The sequence below is a fragment of the Giraffa tippelskirchi genome, chromosome 12, assembly GCF_054371585.1.
Source record: "Giraffa tippelskirchi isolate mGirTip1 chromosome 12, T2T-mGirTip1v1.2.pri, whole genome shotgun sequence".
NCBI classification, from domain to species: domain Eukaryota; kingdom Metazoa; phylum Chordata; class Mammalia; order Artiodactyla; family Giraffidae; genus Giraffa; species Giraffa tippelskirchi.
The window spans coordinates 126485542-126500083 of record NC_137286.1 but is presented as its reverse complement, the minus strand read 5'-3'; the positions used below and the strand labels follow the sequence as shown (position 1 = coordinate 126500083).

General features: G+C 34.2%; 1 long non-coding RNA gene across 1 annotated transcript in view; it reads left to right on the top strand.

Annotated features, from left to right (window-relative positions):
- The window catches only part of LOC145529442 (uncharacterized), a 79182-nt gene extending 69864 nt beyond the window's left edge, over positions 1-9318 (top strand). The window contains exon 5 of the long non-coding RNA XR_014071233.1: positions 8079-9318. This is a non-coding gene — a long non-coding RNA (uncharacterized LOC145529442). The remainder of the gene's footprint in view (positions 1-8078) is intronic.
- Positions 9319-14542: the final 5224 nt, after the last annotated feature.

The following is a 14542-nucleotide window of genomic DNA, read 5'->3' as shown; positions in this document are numbered from 1 at the left end:
TTTAAAATGGATTAAATGAATATTATAAACCAATATTACCTCAATTTAAAATAATCAATTAATTTTAAAAACTTCATATTGTATAATCGCTTTACAGTAATAGGTCAATATCTACATTCACATAAAGTGATATAGATAGTTTAAAAGACATTAAAATATTACAAGAATCCTACTAACAAGTTTCTAAATAGCTCTACAGTTTTTGTGCAATTATTAAAGTGCATTTCATGAGTCCTATGTCTTGCCTTGAAATATTGTTTTTATCACATCCAAAACCCTCTTGATGCATATGCATTTCCTGACTTCTCAAACTTTAAATATATATTTTAAATGTCCCTCCTCACTATTTATAATTTATATAAACACATATATATGCACATATATATGTATACATACAATACATGTATATACGTATACATACATATGTGTTTGTGTCTGTGTGTGTAGATGGATAGAAGGATAAATATGTATTCATATGGCCAACTAATAATACTGAGTGTTTAGACAATGTACAGCAATATATTATAATCAGGAATAAGAGATATTAATAGTCAACTATATCAACTATCATACCATTGTAAAAATTGAATAATAGCAACTAAAACAGAAGAGTTTGTCCCTGAAAAAATTTGTGTAATGCTCCATTAGAAAGGCACAGTAGTGCCATATAATATTTACCTTGCCAAATATGAGAGAAACAAATAAGACATAGAGTGACATAATATATACACATCATAAAATTTGGCTTTAGGAGAGAATATACATTGGATAAACTTGGAAACTATGTTTGAAAGAAAGATGAGTTTAGGATTTCACATACTTTACTCTTATGCTATTATAAAGTCCTGGTTAAAAGAATGTCCCAGAGCTAAAGTATGTATACAGAATACATTCAGTAAACTATTTTAGGGTATATATTAAAGAACATTTTTAAAGTGACTGGCATCTTTCAGTTCCAAAATCTAAATTAATTACATGATCTCTTATATATTACCCCACATTAAAAAAAAAAATCCTGATTGTAAATCATGTTTTTAATTTGAACTCAAAAACTGAATGTTCATATAATTGGTCAGTAGAGCAAAAATTTCCTTCAATGAGCTCAATATTTAAGTTTTAATTATTAGCTGGCGTAACTTTCATTTTAACATCTGCTTTGTATTGAAATGAACAAATCAACCTTGCCTTTCCTATGATTTAGGCCCCATTGATTTTGATGGAAAACTTCAGCTTTCAAAACATGTACTCTGAAGCAAACCTTATATTTTCTCTAGTCTTTAGAAAAAATAAGCAATCATAAATTAAGGGCAGAAACTGTGTCTTAGCAGTCTCCTTCCCCCCTGTCCTGTCCAATATTTTATAGATCCTTGATGAATATTAAATTATGGTGATGACAAAATCCTAAGCTGTCTCATTCTTTAAATCAACAAACTATGAAATTTTATCTTTTACACATGATATTAAAATAGCTGGAAAACCTTTTATATTTCCTTGGGTCATTTTGAAAAAGCAAAACAATTGGTGTACATGACAGCCTCCCATCTATCTGTGTGTTTAATAAAGCCAAATGTGATGAAGACTAATGTACCATACTGATGTTTGCAGAATTTCATTAATGTATTTCCAAGACGATCATAACTCACTCACCTCTGTTGAGTTTATGAGCCATGGGTTTTGTGCCAGCACATAAAATCAGCTTGCCTAACACAATGCAGAGACTAATAATATCAAAGATGACACTTACTCACATTTTGAAACAAGGTGACTCATTTATTTCCCCCTCTCCAGTGTAGTAGGACAATGGAGTCATTTAAATTAGCACTGAAATTAAGAACTTATTCAAAGTTACTAAGTGATAGTAACTTGTCTCTCGTAAGAAAAGTCTGGTATTCTTTCATCACAAAATTCAGAATGCTACAGCAAAGCAATAAAATTTGTCAGTTTTATATATATAAAAACCTTTTTATTATATAAATTATCATTGTCCATTCTTAGTGCTATATGGAATATTTTTAAAATCCTCAAACAGCTTATGATAAATAGATATAGTTACTCATATATTTTACCCCAAATGAGACAGAATTTAAGGAAAATATTCATCAACTATACAGAGTTCATGTTTTGATTATTGTGTTGAATCAAATAATAAGATCAGCTAAAGAATATTTTCATGTCTTATCTATTCACTGCCATCTTTGGAGGTTCTATTAGTTGGTTTGCATTATTGCTGGTCTCAGAAGAAAGTAAAATCACCAAGTGTGTTTATAGCTGTAAATCAGTTCACTAAAGAAGCAAACCAATCAACTAAAAATTCATGATCTGACTTCTGTATACTTCTCTGTTCTCTTATAATAGCCCTCTGCTCCAACCTGTCCCTAAACCCCTCTTGCTCTTCTCCTGCCTCACTGGACTTTCTCTTTTGCTTCATTATGTCCAATTGATTCTCTCTCAGATATAATGTCCTTTCCTTCCATGCTCTCTGGAAAGTGCAAATGCAGTTTTGCATGACTGCTTCTCTGTGATCTTACAAGTCTCAGGTTATTTTACTCTGATGTATGGAGGAAATAGTAGAATAAATATCCTTCAAATACTAGAATAAAGTCAGTGTATTTTCATAGATTTTAGCCCAAATAACATAGACTACTGGAAAAAATAATGTGGCAGCAATTCAAGTCTTATTTTGCTGCCTAAAAACTATGTAACATTATAATCATATAAGTCACTGAATTGGTTAAAAATATTTTACAATGCCTATCAAATGCAGCGCTTATACTTACACCACCAAATGCAAATTTTTGGACAATATCTGATATTAAATGTATGAATTTACATAGATGTTCAACTTAGGATTTTATTCCCTTTGGTATACATGATGTTCTCCAAAGATGCTTACATTGCCAAAAGATGGGGTAGAAGAGAGGATTCCACTCAGTGTAGGCAAGCATTCCAGATATTTGAAAAATACAAAAGCAAGTAACCATTTTCCTGAACTATCTACATTTTAAATTTAAATGTATCCAATGATATATAAAACTGATTTATATTTGCTGATAACTGTATTAAAGCTGTAATATTCCAACAAATGCACACATAAATAATATCTTTCTGTAATTATTTAACTCATAATCACACAGTAGAAGGAATATAATGAAGACAGCAGTATTAACAATGCAGTAAATTATTAGAAAACCAACTAGTATTCAAGAAAATGGGGAAAAGAAAATTTGAAAGCAGTAAGGTAGACAGTTTCCTTAGACCTATATGTATGAGTCTCCCAAATTCTCTAGTGAAGAGATAATATAGTCAGTCTTTTACAAATTCTTTGGTTCCTATATTTACCTTAGTTGTGAAGCTGTGCTGGGTATGCATTTGTGTTTATGTTTAAATAAACTTTTTCTCTTGCTGAAGATTCAAATTTAAGGAATTGCTTCTACTTTTTAAGTGTGTCACACAACTCATAAACAAGGATCATAAACAGGGAAAATAATAAATGAACAGATAGCTAAAAGAGACAGTGGAAATATTTTTGAAATATAGAATATTCCAAAATGGAAATATTCATAATTAAATTAAATATAATTTAACATAATGCTGATATAAATGTTTCTACTTGCTAATTTCCTAAAACCCCATCAAGATTCACAGTGCAGAGCATAGATGAAAGTGATGTGAAAACAGCAACCTTCATAAAGAGAGAGTTTGCATATTAAAAAAAAATTTTGGAAGACAATTTGACAATATCTGAGAGTTTTAACCAAGAAATATTTTTGACTATCTTTTTTGTTAGAGACACTTTAGGCCAAGAAATTACATTAAAAAAGATCATAAACATTCCAAATCTCATGTGATTTATATGCCAGGCACGAGAGATAAACAATAAAAAAATTAATGGGTCAAAAGTATATTTCATCAGATGGTAATGTGTTCTAGATAAACATAAAGTAAGAAAAGGACTAGTAATACAGTTAAAGGGTTATCACAGGGAGGATGACATTTGATTAAGAATTTGGAAGGAATAAGCAAACCATGTGGATATCTGATGGGAAAGTCAGTGTTTGAAGGAAAGCCCTGGATAAAGACCCTGAATGTACTTTTTAAAGGAAAAACAAAAATTCCAGTGTGTCTTAGAAGAGAAAATAAATGGGAGAATAATAGGAGAGTAGTAGAGGGGGAAAAAAAAAAAACAAAACAGGGGAGGGAAGATAGATTAGGTATGTCATTGTAGAGACTGACATTTACTCTGAAGTGAAAAGTCAGTTTAAGGATCTGAAGTGTTAAGCACCACAGTATAGTTTAGGCTTGACTTAGTAGCTGACTCCCAGTGAGAAAAACTACATGGATATAAGTACTAAAGTGCTATAAGACTAGTTGGGAGGCTATTGAAATAACCTGGATCAGAAATGATGGCTGCTTGATATATATTTTTAATGTAGTGTTATCAATACATACTGATGGACTCACTGTGGAATGTAAGAGAAGGAGAGGGGTTGATGATAAAAAGGCTTTTGGTATGAGCAACCAGGATAATGACACAGTCAGGCATTGCAAATCAGACTTTTCAGTGTGACAGGGCAATAGGAAATGTGGAGTTCAACGTGGAAGTTATAGGAAGCCTGTTGTACATCAAGAGGTGATATTGATTACATAATTAAACACAGAACTGAAGAGGAAGGGTTCTGATTTAGGAGCCATTGCATTTTAAACAATATTTAAGCTGTGAGAAGGTATAAAGTGATTAGAAACGATTGATAAAGAGATGAGGTATCAGAACTAAGCCATGAGCACTAAGTTATTAAATGTCAGGATGAGAAGGACAGATCAGACTGTGAGAAGTGGCAAGTGGCATAAGAAATACACCAAGGGATGATGGTGACTTGGAGACAAAAATTGAAAAGTTAATAAATAATATTTCAAATGTCTTTGGCAAAGGAGCAAATGCAAAACAATGGAGCAGATATAGTGGGGTTTTTTTAAACAAAATGATGCTGAAACAAGTGGACATTCACATGGGAAAAAATGAATTTATAAATTTATACCTTTCATAAAAATTAACTCAAAATAGATCATGGACATAAATCTAAAAGTCACAACTATAAAGAACTTTAGAAGGTAACTTAGGAGAAAACTTAGATGACCTGAGATATAGTAATGCATTTTTAGATATAATACCAAAGATGTGAACCATGAAAGAGATAATTGATAAGCTAGATTTCATCAAAATTTAAACACCACTATTTGCAAAAGTCAATGTCAAGAGAATAAGATAAGCCACCTACTTATGTTAAGTGAAAGAAGCCACTCTGAAAAGGCTACATACTCTGTGATTCTAACAGGATAGTACTCTGGAAAAGGCAAAATTAGGGAGATAGAAAAAGATCAGTGATTGCAGAGGTTGTAGATAGAGAAGTGGAGTTCATGCTCTGCAGAATATTATAATGGTTGATACATGTTGTTATACTTTTGTCCAAACCCAGAATGTAAAACACCAAGAGGGAAACATAATGTAAACTATAGACTTTGGGTGATGATGTTATGCCAATGTAGGTTCATTAGTTGTAACAAATGACCATTCTGTCATTTGTCATTTGCCTGCTGGGGGCTGTTGATAATGAGAGATGATATGCGTGTGTGGAGACAGATATATATAGGAAATTTCTGTCCTTTCCCTTCAGTTTTTCTGTGACACTTTAACTACTCTAAAAAACCAAATAAATAAGCTTAAAAAACCAAATAAAGTTAAAAAAATACTTTTTTTCCCAATTTTTCTTAATAGGCAAGAACATAATTGTTCTATAAATTCTCCTCTTTTACTTCTGTCTTGCATCATATATATTTGCCTTATAAAATGTTAACACATCATCATTTTGCTTGAAATGTGCCAGGAAAATAGAATCACTGCATTTGTTAAAATGATCTGTAGTCAGGGGTCTTTGATGTTATTACTATGGCTCCATAAAACCTGAGAAAATGGTTAGCATCTTTCAGCAGTAAAGTAAACTTTAATTAAGGTACACACACTGTTTTTAGACATAATGTTATTGAACATTTAGTAGACTACAGTATGGTGTAAGCATTACTTTTATATGCACCAAGAAACCAAAGAAATGTGTTTACTCACTTTATTGTTGTACTCTGGAACCAAACTCTAATATCTTCAAGAAGGTATGCCTGTACTTCACATTGTTACAATACAAATGGGGTAATTTTTTTAAAATATATTAACAACAAGATGATTTTAGTATTGAAGAAACTTAGGGGTGCTCCAGATGATTAGATTGAAGTTGCAGTTTGAGGATTCGACAGAAGGAAAAATTTTTTTTAATGTTAACATGATCTTAAAAGTTGAAAAATCTTCTCTATGTCACAGATATTGCCACATGCTTACTGTACAATAATGTTGTTCAGTTGCTCAGTTGCGTCTGACTCTTTGTGACCCCATGGACAACAGTGTAAGAATTACCAAAATGTGACACAGAGATGTGAATTGAACAAGTGCTGTTGGAAAAATGACCCCAATAGACTTACTCAATGCAACAATGCCACAAACCTTCAATTTGCAAAAGACATGATAACCGTGAAGTATAATAAATAAAATGAATAAAATAGTGAAGCACAGTAAAAAAAAGTAAGTGGAAGTTTAATATACAATTAGGTGATGTTTTAGGATTTTCAGGATGAAAGTGAAGTAATGTAGATAAAATTAATTACAAAATAAGCTAAGATTGGATATATGCTATGTTGTCAGATACATTTATGAGCAAAAGAATATCTTTTATTATATCCGTTATGTCAAAATATTTATTTAATCTAATTAAATGAATAGCTCTATTACATACTATTGGCTGACTCAAATATTTTCTAAAAAAGTAATCGGTTTCAATGTATCTTTAGTAATTCACAAAATTTCTGAGGTTTAATTTCACTGAATTTTAATTATAAACATATTTTATTCATTTTTCTTGTTAGATAAGTCCACAGTAACAAATAATCTCCGCACTTCAATGTTTATGATCGTGTGGCATTAATGTACTGTGGATTGGCAGTGACTATGCATTTGCTCTAAATGTGTCCTGTTTTGGAAAGCCTTCCTGGAGGCCAGTCTTTGATTGGGAATTAATATTCTTCTGGAATAGAGAAAAGAGCAAAAATAATGCTGGAAATACTAGTATGTTCTTAAGCATCTTCTCAGAATAAGTATATATCATTTTAGCACCCACTGTATTGGCCAAAGCAAGTCACATGTAGAATATACTCCACTGATAAGGAGAAACTATAGATCCTATGGTATAAGTAGGTACAGTGTATTCTTGAGGGGGAAAAGCAAATGAGCAGCTAACATGAAATGAGTTGCTCCTACAATTAATTAGCATACACATAGGATCATAGTGGGCCAACTCAGACTTGTCATATTGCGACAAACATATATAAAGCCTATGTTATTGATAAAGTCACTGAATTGCCTGACCAAGTCTCCTAACTGCCTAACCAACTAAATACCATTGTATAACTTGTTGTGTGTATCTATTGCACCATTCAAAGTTGGGTGTCTTGTAACTTGTGGCCTATAGTAGTTCTCAAAGAAAGGAAGCAATAATGACAAGATAAATATTTCCATTTGACAAATAATTTGGGTCATAATATTTAAAACAATATTTATTCAATCATAAGAACTTATCAAGTGGCCATCACATGATAGATACACTTTTGTATACTGGGAGGATAGCAGATAACAAAAAGAAAATAATTATCTTCTAGAGGTTACATATTTCCATTGAATATTAAATTTGGAACAATTTATATTGACATGAGTGATTGACAATGTAAATGATTTCCTTATTTTTATATAAAGAAAACACATTCTGCAATATGTATTCCCTCTGGAATGTTCTTCTTCTAGGCAGCAGACGGCCAATTGGATTACTTCTGCCTTTTTCAGATCTTTGCTCCAAAATGATCTGTGAACCTTTCCTTTATAACTCTAGTTAAAATTGTATTCCTACAAATTTGTCCTTTTGTAGTTGCTCGTCCTGCTGTGTTTTTCTCCATAATAACACTATTTGATATATGATTTATTTTAGCTATCATTTATCATCTGCCTTCCCCGCTAAAATAGAAACTCTACAGTGGAAAGATGCTTGCTTACTGCTGTACTACCAGAGAATAGAAAATGGCACAGCAAAAGTACATGTACTTTCTTGTACACTTTTGTTGGAAATGCAAATTGATGCTGTTACTATGGAAAACTATAGGAAGACTTTGCAAAAATATAAAAACAAAAGAAAGAAAGAATCTTATGATCCAGCAATCCTATTTCTGGATTTATATCCAAAAGAAATGAAATCACTATCTTAAAGAGATATATGCCACTGTTGGGGTCCTTTAATGGACCGGAACCTGGTGGTAGGGAGTCGGCGATAAGAAAGAAAGAAGGAAGACAAGAGGCTGATACTTCCTGATTTACACAGAGTGTCAACAGCAGACATCTGTGCTCCGTGGAAGCAGCCTGAAGGGGGCAGAGAGAGAGAGAGAAGAAAGACACGGGGGCCAATGTTCTGATGGAATGAAAGGCGTTTATTCAACATATTGTGGGCATATATATACTGTCTTAAAAGATAGCTTTTTCAGCAGAGATAGGGATTAAAAAATCTTACAAGTTATCCAGGAAGCCTGAGGCTAGAATCATTCTCAAGAGAGGGGATTGTAAAAGTTACTTTCCATATCAAAAGGGAAGAGAGTTGTAAATGGCTACTTTTCACCATATGAAAAGGCTACTTTCCATACATATGAGATACATAAATTCCTATTATTCCCGGGAGCCTGCTTGCCAGCCCCTCTTGCACCTGCATTCAGGGGCTGATAAGAAACATAGGATTTATGCAAGACGGAAAACAGCACACAGGAAGCTTCCTGTTAAATGCTTCCTGACATGCCACCCCTATTTTTGTATCATTATTCACAATAGCCATGACATGGAAACAACCTAAATATCTATCAACAGATGAATGGCTAAAGAAGATGTGATGCATAAATACAATGGAATATTGTTCAGATTTTTATAGAAAAGAACATCCTGCAAATATGTGACAACCTTGATGACCCTCGAACTAATTTCTTGAAGTTAATGAAAGCTGAAAATGAAAACTACATAAATGACTTGGGAAAGTAATGTTAAGAAGTGAAGTTTTAGAGATAAGAAAAAAAAAGTCACAAGTATTATTTAGTATTTGTAATTATTTCAGTAGAATGCTTTACATGAATGTGATTTGAATTAATTTATTTTAAAATATTATGATTATTAAACATTGTACCTTTATAGATGAACTTTTTAGATAAAATGTTTTCAGTTCATTGTATCATCAATATACTATAAAAATTGTTGCTAGAAAATTTGGTCCTCAATCAACAGAGGGGAGGAGAACTTTCTGTCATATTTCAGTTTGAATTAGGAAATAAATTGAATTAATTTCTCTGTTATTGACCTTCCGTGCAAACTTACTGAGCTTTATTGGGCTTGATGGGTAGCCATTGAAATAGAATATAATTAGTAGCATCCTAATTATATCTCACTTATTTTCAGGATATAATCTTGTTCCTTCTAGCCCACAGATAGAAACTGAAGTGACGTATTTTTATTTAGCAATTAAAAAAATTACAAATCAATGAAAAAGAATAATTCCTGTGGATTAATTAAGTGATAGATATAACTTACTGTATTTCACAAAATATATCATGACTTTTATATTTGTACTTTTTAATTATGGAAAACAAAAACAATGAAAACTATGTACATAAACACATATATATGTGCATAAATTATATACATATATGTATGTATAAATTGTTTACAGAACAGTTGCAATTTCATTGATAAAACAGGACTTTATTGCTCAAAGTGGCAATTTACATTAGTTTTAATCATTAAAATTAAATAAATTATACTAATAAATGCTTCAGTAGCTTTGTAAACAGAGAAAGCACTTCTAACTAAGGAGATGGGGAAATTTTTCTCATTCTAATTTTGATTTGAGACAGACTTTACAGGCTCAATGATTTGAATAAGATATATTTAAATTTTAGAAGGAATAAAGTTTTATGTAGAGAAGTAGAGCAAAGTGCAACACAAGGGTGAGAATATATAAAGATTACTTGAAAAGCAGTGATTATATTTCCTTGAAGGATGCTGAGGAAAGGTTTTTTTTTTTTTTTTTTTCCCCCATAGCATCAGTTCAGTTCATTTGCATTCCCTCAGTCATGTCCAACTCTTTGCAACTCCATGGACTGCAGCACACCAGGCTTCCCTGTCCACCTGCGATACCCAGAGCTTGTTCAAACTCATGTCCATTGAGTGATGCCATCCAACCATCTCATCCTCTGTCATCCCCTTCTCCTCCTGCCTTCAACCTCTCCCAGCTTCAGAGTCTTATCCAATGAGTCAGTTCTTCTCATTGGCTGGCCAAAGTATTGGAGTTTCAGGTTCAGCATCCATCCTTCCAATGTATATTCAGAACTGATTTCCTTTAGGATTGACTGGTTTGATCTCCTTGCAGTCCAAGAGACTCTCAAGATCTTCTCCAACACCACAGTTCAAAAGCATCAATCCTTCTGCACTCAGCTTTCTTTATAGTCCAACTCGCACATCCATACATGACTACTGGAAAAACCAGTTTTGACTATACAGACCTTTGTTGCTAAAGTAATGTCTCTGCTTTTTAATATGCTGTCTAGGAGTTTGTCGTAGCTTTTCTTCCAAGGAGCAAGTGTCTTAATTTTGTGGCTGCAGTCACCATCTGCAGTGCCTGTGGAGCCCAAGAAAACAAAGTCTGTCACTGTTTCCATTGTTTCCCCATCTGTCTTGAAGAGATGGGACGAGATGTCATGATCTTAGCTTTAAGCCAGCTTTTTCACTCTCCTCTTTCACTTTCATCAAGAGGCTCCTTAGTTCCTCCTCATTTTCTGCCATAAGAATGGTGTCATCTGCATATCTGAGGTTATTGATATTTCTCCTGGCAATCTTGATTCCAGCTTGTACTTCATCCAGTCTGGCATTCCACATGATGTACTCTGCATATAAGTTAAATAAGCAAGATGGTAATATACAGCCTTGACATACTCCTTTCCGAATTTGGAATCACTCCATTCATTTTTCCATGTCCAGTTCTAACCGTTGCTTCTTGGCCTGCATACAGATTTCTCAGGAGGCAGTTAAGATGGTCTGGTATGAAAGAATGAAGAGCCTAAGCCAAAGCGAAAACATGGCTCAGTTGTAGATGTGACTGGTGATGAAAGTAAAAGTCCGATGCTGTAAAGAACAATATTACATAGGAACCTGGAATGCTAGGTCTGTGAATAAAGGTAAATTAGAAGTGATCAAACAGGAGATGGCAAGAGTGAACACTGACATTTTAGGAATCAGTGAACTAAAATGGACTGGAATGGGCAAATTTAACTCAGAGGACCATTATATCTACTACTGTGGGCAAGAATCCCTTAGAAGAAATGGAGTAGCTCTCATGGCCAACAAAAAAGTCTGAAATGCTGTACTTGGGTGCAATCTCAAAAACAACAGAATGATCTCTGTTCGTTTCCAAATCAAACCATTCAATATCACAGTAATCCAAGTCTATGCCCAAACCACTAATGCTGAAGAAGCTGAAGTTGAACGGTTCTATGAAGACCTACTAGAACTAACACCAAAAAAGACGCCCTGTCAAGAGTAACAGGCAAGTTTGGCCTTGGAGTACAAAATGAAGCAGGGCAAAGGCTGACAGCTTTTAGCCAAAAGAGCACACTGAAATAGCAAACACCTTCTTCCAACAACACAAGAGAGGACTCTAACATGGACATCACCAGTTGGTCAATACTGAAATCAGATTGATTTTATTCTTTGCAATCAAAATGGAGAAGTTCTATATAGTCAGCAAGAACAACACTGGGAGCTGACTGTGGCTCAGATCATGAACTCCTTATTGCAAAATTCAGACTTACAATGAAGAAAAACCTACTTTAGGTTTGACCTAAATCAAATCCCTTACGATTATACAGTGGAAGTGACAAATAGATTAGATATGATATATAGAGTGCCTGAAAAACTATAGACAGATGTTCCTAACATTGTACAGAAGGCAGTGATCAAAACCATCCCCAAGAAGAATAAATGTAAAAAGGCGAAATGGTTGTTTGAGGCCTTACAAATAGTTGAGAAAAGAAGAGAAGCAAAAGGCAAAGGGGAAAAGGAAAGACATATCCATTTGAATGGAGGCAAAGATATGTAAATGGATGGAACCCAGAGGGAAGCAGATTACAATTGTAAAACTACAGCATATGACCAGTCCATCCTAAAGGAAATCAGTCCTGAATATTCATTGGAAGGACTGATGCTGAAGCTGAAACTCCAACACTTTGGCTACCTGATGCAAAGAACTGACTCCTTTGAAAAGACCCTGATGCTGGAAAATTTGAAGGCAGGAGAAGGGGACGATGGAGGATGAGATGGTTGGATGGCATCACCAACTCAATGGACGTGAGTTTGAGTATATTCTGGGAGTTGGTGATGGACAGTGAAGTCTGGTGTGATGCAGTCCATGGGGTCACAAAGAGTAGGACACGACTGAGTGATTGAACTGAGCTGCACTGAACTGATGAGCAAAGCTGTGAACAAATGGAAGAATGCAAGAAATCTGGAGAAGTGAGAAGGGATGAGATTGTGAATGGGACTTATTTGAAGGTTAATGGAGAGCCATAAAAAAAATAGGAAAAAAAGGAAGAACATTGAATTTAGTTCAGATTTATATTTTGTAAATAACACTGTGATGACCAACCAGATAATCCTATTGTCAGAATCGAGCCTGAAGAACCAAGTTAAACCGTTTTTGGGTTTTTTGGGGGGGAGGGGGGAAGGGGGTCTCTCTTGTTAATCTCTCTTTTTTATAAAATCTTTTTATTTTGTGAAAAATAATTATATTTTTGAAAGTAAAAAAATAGTGACAAGAGTGGCATTGTTTTACATTTTCGTTTTTAAACTATATTATTGGAGTATATTTTTTTACAGTGTTGTATTAATTTTTGCTGAACAGCAAAGTGAATCAGCCATATATACTCTTGAGAATCCCTTGGACAGCATGGAGATCAAACTAGTCAATCCTAAAGGATATTAACCCTGTGTATTAATTGGAAAAATGGTACAGCTTCCCTGGTGGCTCAGTCAGTAAGGACACCGCCTGAAATGCAGGAGACCTGGGTTCAATCCCTGGGTTGGGAAGATCCCCTGGAGAAGGAATGGCAACCCACTCCGGTATTCTTACCTGGAAGATCCCATGGACTGGGAGCCTGGCGGGCTACATACAGTCCATGGGGTTGCAAGAGTTGGACATGACTGAGCGACTACACCACATCACTGGAAGGACTGATGCTGAATTTGGAGCTTTGGCCACTTGATATGAAGAGGTGACTCATTGGAAAAGACATCCATGCTGGGAAGGATTAAGGGCGGGAGGAGGAGAGGGCAACAGAGGATAATGGATGACATTATCAACTCAGTGGACATGAGTTTGAGAAAACTCCCTGAGGTAGTGAAGGACAGGGAAGCTTGGTGTGCTATAGTCTGTGGGGTTGCAAAGAGTCAGACACGACTTAGTGACAGAACATATATATATATATATATATATATATCCCCTCTTTTTAAGATTTCCTTCCCATTTAGGTCACCACAGAACATCAAGTAGAGCTGCCTGTGCTATACAGTAGGTTCTCATTAATTATCTATTTTACACATAGCAGTGTATATATGTCAATCTCAGTCTCTCAGTTCAATAAAAGAAGAAATAAAACTAAACTATTGTATGAAGAAGATGCAGTTGGATCCAAGACTATTTGTTAAGTGGTAGGGATGCAATATGGTGGATTGCTAAATGATGAGTTTAAAAATGATGACCGGAAGGTATTTACAGACTGGCTAAAATGAGGGCACTTACCTTAAAAGATACAGAGCAAGACTAGGAACCTGACTGCTTCCTGCAGGTTTCAGAGCCCAGCCAGTCCCATTTGTTAGGACCAGTAGTCACTCCCCAGTAACTATTGCTCTTCTATCTCAATTTAACTTCTCTTTTCTTTCTACTTCAGTGATTTAGTTCCTGTTTTGCTTTCAAGCTTGGTTAAATAAATATCTAAGGCATGTTTATATCATATTTGATTCAGCCTCTCCGTGTGTGTGTGTGTGTGTGTGTGTGTGTTAAGGCAGAGTGGGGGGTGGAGGTGAGAGTTTAGTTCAGTGTGTTGACTGGAATTGCCATACAACAAAAAAAGTGAAAATTGTCTATGAAATTTTACTTAAAAATCACGAAATACAAAAATCAGGGAAAGGGAAATGATTCATCATTAGGTCTAAAATTGATCTGATCTGATCTGATAGTTGAAAGAAATATGGAAAGTATATGGGGAGAAATGTCATTTCATTACTGTATATTTTTATGAAATACCAGCAACTTTTAATTTAAAATGCCATCAAACTTGTAGTACTTTTAGCTTCTTCAAGTTAACACTAAAA